At 47.1% G+C, this 6600-nt stretch overlaps 1 non-coding gene across 1 annotated transcript; it reads left to right on the top strand.

The window, feature by feature from the left end:
- The first annotated feature begins 202 nt into the window (after positions 1 to 202).
- Positions 203 to 275, top strand: trnar-ccu (transfer RNA arginine (anticodon CCU)). The gene has a single exon. It is a non-coding gene; the product is annotated as a tRNA-Arg (tRNA).
- The last annotated feature ends 6325 nt before the right edge of the window (positions 276 to 6600 follow it).

Here is a 6600-nt window from a genome sequence, read left to right as displayed (position 1 = left end):
GCACACACACAACATGGGTGCTGGGGAAAATATAAGCACTACCACAGTTAGGCAGCAGTGCGGGGGTAAAGAGAAAAACATATATAACCAGGAGATTTAGAATCCCCTCACTCCAGGGCACTGACTCTGTGCTGGCTGAGCCACTTTCAGTGTGTTCTTGGAAAACAAACTTAAAAGCTGCAATTTTAATATCACACATGTGACCTCAGTGGCCCAATGGATAAGGCACTGGCCTCCTAAGCCAGGGATTGTGGGTTCAAGTCCCATCTGGGGTGTCTGACTTTTAACCCTTGTCTTCATGACTGATCTTCATCCGAGGTCAAGTCGATTTCTCATCTCCTCTGGAAAAGTCCCCAGGTCTGTGTTGGGTTGGTGGTACCTTGTGTCAGGAAAATACAGAATGTTGAGGAGATGCAGGATATAGGGGTGAATCATCTGAAAGAGACAGCACAGTCACAATGGCTGAAAACACGCTGAGATTCTCCTGGGGATGGCATGGTAGCTCAGTGGCTGGCAGGACTGCCTCACAGTGTCAGGGACCTGGCTTTGATCCCTCCCTTGGGTGTCTGTTTGTGGAGAGTTGGTACATTCTCTCCAAGGGGTATTCCGGGTCCTTTGGTTTCCTCCCACAGTCCAAAAGATGTGCAGGTTCAGTGGATTGGCTTTGGGGAATGCAGGGTGAGAGGATAGAGGTTGGGACTGGCTGGGATGCTCTTCAGAGGGTCAGTGTGGATATGATGGTCTGAATGGCCTCCTCCCACCCCACTCTAGGGCTTCTCTGAACAGGTTTGGAGCAGATGGTCAGAGCTCCACTGGAAGGCCCAGTCAAGGTTTCGCGAAGGGACTGGCATCCAGGTGTGTGTTCCTACCCTACTTTCCCCTAATCTTCCAAAATCTTCTGTGGCTTTGGCCAGTATGATAATGAGCTGGGTTCACATCATCCAATGGGGTCACACCAATACCCTTCACTGTTGTCATGCGAGGAGCTATAAAGTGGATTGTCTCAGGCTGACATTTCTCCAATATACAACCCTCAGTCTGGTTGGAACTGGTTCTTCTTGAATCTTTGTAACTCTTTGATCTTAGTTGCACTGTTCTCTGGAGCTGATAACTGCTGTTTAATTTAGTTTGGCCAATTTTCTATCAGGTCAAATTTCTCCAGCTGAGGATCAATTGAGAATGCCTGATTTTGTTGCCACGGTCACGTGACCACACAGGATTGAGATCAGCTGCACAGTGAAGGTTTCAACAAAATCAATACCAAAAAAAAGACTTGAGCCCACAATCTCTGGTTTAGGAAGTTAGTGCCTTACCCATGAGGACACTGGGGCTCCAACAGATAGACCTACCAATCTATGGACAAAGCAGCTTCTGTTTTGGTTGTGTTGGTGTCAGTCTAAGCTATATTCTGTCAACATTACCAGCTGAACCCCAGATTACCTGCATGTTTGGTATTTATGATGATGTCCAATATGTCAATGGAAATGATTGAAATCTGGGTGTTCAAGGTTGGAACTGATGGGGCTGTGGCTATGCATTTGGGTCCTTACCTTTCTTAGTCAAGGTATTGAATACAATTGCAAGGAGGCTATAATGGAGATGTGAGGTAGTTAGGCCATCGTTGGAGAACTTGGAGTGCCACATCCACAGATTGGACAAACATTTGTGGGAAGGCAACTGCTGAGGCTGACTCACAGAGTTTACAGAGGGAGATGGATGGGTTAAGGGAGTAGCCAAAAACTCAGCAAATGAAAAACAATGTTGGAATGTGTGAGGTCATACACTTTGGTAGGAAGAATAAAGCAGCTGGATATTATTTAAATGGAGAAAGACAGCAGAAAGTTCCAGCACAGAGAGATATGAAATGTGTTTTTGCGGTCTCGCTGTTGATCCTTTGCTGTGACCAACCTTCATGGTAATATCGGTGAGATGTTCTTGGTTTCTCTTTAGTTCTTGAGTCTGGTTAAGCCGATTGTGATTTGCAGGCCGTGGTGAGACTGCGGTCAAGATCACCGTCTGTTTCTTGGATGAAGTCTTCACGACTGGTAACGCTGACAGTCACCACTGGAGAGTGTCTCTGCCATTATCTGCAGCTGGCCCTGCACATCAACGGTTTCATCAGCAACCCTCAAGAGACAACATCTAAAACCTTTGTGTTCTTGAAGGCAAATCCCTTCTCATTAAGACAAGAAACAAATATCTTTAATGTGATGATGTTGATTTGAACATTCGGGAAGATCAGGGAAAAGGAGCATAGGGACACACACCTGGATGGCAGTCCCTTCACGAAGCCTTGACTGGGCCTTTGACCATCTGCTCCAAACTTGTTCACTGATGCCCTAGAGTGGGGTGGGAGGAGGCCATTCAGTCCATCATGTCCCCAGTGACCCTCTGAAGAGCATCCCATCCAGGCCTAACCCCGATCCTCTCACCCTGCATTCCCCAAAGCCAATCCACCGAACCTGCACATCTTTGGACTGTGGGAGGAAACAAAAGCACCCGGAGTACCCCATGGAGAGAATGTGCAAACTCGACACAAACAGACACCCAAGGGAGGAATCAAAGGCAGGTCCCTGACACTGTGAGGCAGCAGTGTTACCCACTGAGCCACCATGCCATCCCCAGGAGAATCTCAGCAGGTTTTCAGCCATTGTGACTGTCCTGCCTCTTTCAGGGAATTTAGCCTGAATCCTGCAGATCCCCAAAAGGTCTGTGTAAGTTCACATGGGATGTCACATCCCATCAAATGAATGCAGACATGGGGATGTTTGCAAAGTGGATGAAAGAGCGAGGACACACAAGGAAAAGTCCAACACCCCAGATGGGCTTGAACCCACAATCCCTGGTTTAGGAGGCCAATGCCTTATCCATTAGGCCACTGGGGCTGCATAGTTAAAGCAAAAATAGCAGCCTTTAAATACTGCACCCTGACCTCTCATTGTGGGTTTTTCTGAGTTTGATTCTCTCACTGCACTCTGGGGATCCAAGATGGCGGTGATCTCAGATGATCATGTTGCAGAGCTTCGCACCACAGCACAAGGGGGAAGAATTTCTATCCCACCCAATCCGGACCATCACGATATCCTGCGACTCTGAAAAGATTGTGGAGTCCCAGGACATTGTGAAAAATCAACGTACCTGCGTTTTCATCGTCCAGGGATGTTGAAGAAGGGAGGAGCAGTGTCCGGGGCCAGGCCCCCGGCCCAGCCTGCAGGATCCTCGGACTCGATTACCTACCAGGCCCTGGGGAAGGAGCTCGCGAAATCTCGCGAGATGTTGGGGAAGCAGATAGAGGTGAAGCTGGCACCGATCTCTATCATGCTGCAGAAGCATGAACAGCAGCTGGGAGACCTGGAAAAGAGGACGGATGAGGTTGAACACACAGTCACAGCAGTGGAAGCTGATACCAGTTCCTCTAAGGATAGGATCCAAGCATCGGAGGCTGAGGGGTGACCTTACAGAGGTTTATAAAATCATGAGGAGCATGAATAGGGTAAACAGCCAAGGTCTTTTCCCTGGGGTGGGGGACTCCAGAACTAGAGGGCTTAGGTTTAGGGTGAGAGGGAAAAGATATAAAAGAGACCTAAGGGGCAACTTTTTCAGGCAGAGGGTGGTGTGTGTGTGTGGAATGAGCTGCCAGAGGAAGTGGTGGAGGATGGTACAATTACATCGTTTAAAAGGCATCTGGATGGGTTAATGAATAGGAAAGGTTTGGAGGAGGATAGGCCGGGTGCTGGCACGTGGGGCTAAATTTGGTTCAGATATCTGTTCGGCATGGATGGGTTGGACCGAGGGTGTGTTTCTGTGCTGTACATCTCTATGACTCGATGACTGGAAGTGTCAGTCTGAGTAAATCCGTTGACGAACACTTGGCAATGTGACCCCATTGGATGATGTGAACCCAGCTCATGACCCCTTTGGCCAAAGCTACAGAACATTCTGGAAGGTCAGGGAAAAGAAGGATATGAACACACACCTGGATGCCAGTCCCTGAGCAAAGCCTTGACTGGGATCTGCAGCAGAGCTCTGACCATCTGCTCCAAACTTGTTCATAAAAGCCCTCGAGTGAGGGGGACAAGCCATTCACCCCAGCAAGTCCACACACAGCCTCTGAAGAGCATCCCATCCAGGCCCAATCCCTATCCTCTCACCCTGCATTCCCCAAAACCAATCCACCAAACCTGCACATCTTTGGGCTGTGGGAGGAACACAATGCACTCCGAGTACCCCATGGAGAGAATGTGCAAACTCAACACAAACAGACACCCAAGGGAGGAATCAAAGCCAGGTCCCTGACACTGTGAGTCACCATGCCAGCCCCAGGAGAATCTCAGCAGTTCTTTCCCCATTGTGACTCTGCTGTCTCTTTCAGGCAATTTCGACCCAATCCTGCAGATCCCCAACAACTTCGTGCAAGTTCATGTTGGACAGCACTTCCCATCAACTGAATGCAGACATGGGGATGTTTATAATGTCGATTAGAAGTAAAGTTCGAAGAAGTCAACCTATGAAAGCTCGTCACTCAGGATAGGATTTGAACCCACGATCCGTGGCTTAGGAGCCCAATATCTTATCCATTAGGCCACTGGGGCTACATGTCTGCTGTTAAACTGGCAGACTTTAAATACTGCACCCTGATGGCTCACATTGTGTGTTTCTTCGTTTTATGCTCTCACTAATTGTTTTTTACAACATCCATCTCATGCTAAAAAATTGGCTGCTTGATAAATCAATCTCGCTTCCCATTTGTCCCCAAACAGACAGACAAGAAACCAACCAAACTCCAACATTGCACAACTCACATCTGAGGAAAATGGAGCAGACAGGAAAATAGCAAAGGGTTCAATGTTATTTTGTGCAACGCTTTCAAGATATTTGCAGTTAGTGGGGAGGAAGTAGGTGGAGATGTTGCAAAAAGTTGCATTGAGGACAAATGCTTTCTTTGGTTAGACCGCACTTGGAATAATGCGTCCAGTTCTGGTTGCCCTATTATAGGAAAGATGCGGATGCTTTGGAGAGGGTTCAGAGGAGGTTTAGCAGGATGCTGCCTGGACTGGAGGGCTTATCTTATGAAGAGAGGTTGACTGAACTCGGACTATTCTCATTGGAGAAAAGGAGGAGGAGAGGGGACCTAATTGAGGTATACAAGATAATGAGAGGCATGGATAGAGTCGATAGCCAGAGACTATTTCCCAGGGCAGAAATGGCTAACACCAGGGGTCATAATTTTAAGCTGATTGGAGGAAAGTATAGAGGTGATGTCAGAGCCGGGTTCTTTACACAAAGAGTTTTGAGAGCATGGAATGCGTTGCCAGCAGCAGTTCTGGAAGCAAGGTCAATGGGGACATTTAAGAAACTGCTGGACATGCATATGGTCACAGACATTTGAGGGTGCATACATGAGAATCAATGGTCTGCACAACTTCGTGGGCTGAAGGTCCTGTTCGGTGCTGTGCTGTTCTGTGTTCTATGTTGTATGTTCTAAATCAACAGAATCTTAGCGGGCATTCAGCCCATTGTGGCTGCGCTGTCTCTTTCAGACAATTCTCCCCAAGATCTCACAAATCCTGGAATTGCCTTGTGCACGTTTCTATTACACATCATTCGCCATAATCTCAACACAGGCACAGTGATTTTGAACAGAGTAGTTGAAAAATGCAGTCAATTTGGATCGTGATGAAGTTGGCATGGAACAAAAGTCAGCTCCAAAGACCAAGCTTAAAACGTAAGCAGCCCAGAGGGGAATTAAACCCACAATCCCACACTTAGGAGGACAGTGGTTTACCCAATATGCTACTCGGACACACAAAGCCATTTGCAAGTGTAAAGTCTTGGCATCAAGCGAGCGTTACATCCCAACATGTTCCAACATCTCAAATGACATGTTGAGGGATACACTAAAGTTTCGGTCAGCTGCTGCCAAGGTGTAACAGGGAAACAACACAGTCTCAGGTCTTTCTGACAAATTATCACACCGTTCTTTCAATTCTCAGACCCTCTTGGTGCCTGACAATGAACAGTGATCGGTTCCTGCCCAAGTACAAAATGCCTTTTTGTTCACAACGATACAGAAGCTTTGAGAAATGTCAACATTCCAATGTTTTGATGGTTCTTATCTCTCTGCATAGACTGTACACAACTGATTTAGAATAAAGGAAAGCATACCAAACGCCTTCTTCACTATCCTATCAATCTCCGACTCTACTTTCAAGGAGCTATGAACCTACACTCTAAGGTCTCTTTGTTCACCAACACTCCCTGGGACATTCCCATTAAGTCTATAAGCCCAGCTAAGATTTGCTTTCCCAAAATGCAGCACCTCACATTGATCTAAATTAAACTCCACCCATCACTCCTCAGCTCATCGGCCCTTCTAATCAAGATCCCGTTGTAATCTGAGTTAACCTTCTTTGCTGTCCACTGCACATCCAATTTTGGTGTCATCTGCAAACTTACTAATGATACCTCATAATGATACTAACATATATATAAATGACGGAAAGTAGTGGACCCAGCACTGATTCTTGTGGCACTCCATTGGTCACAGGGCTCCAGTCAGAAAAACAACCTTCCACCACCATCCTCTGTCTCCTACCTTTG

Source organism: Chiloscyllium punctatum, chromosome 18 (assembly GCF_047496795.1).
Source record: "Chiloscyllium punctatum isolate Juve2018m chromosome 18, sChiPun1.3, whole genome shotgun sequence".
Lineage (NCBI taxonomy): Eukaryota > Metazoa > Chordata > Chondrichthyes > Orectolobiformes > Hemiscylliidae > Chiloscyllium > Chiloscyllium punctatum.
This window is presented reverse-complemented; position numbering and strand designations above follow the sequence as displayed.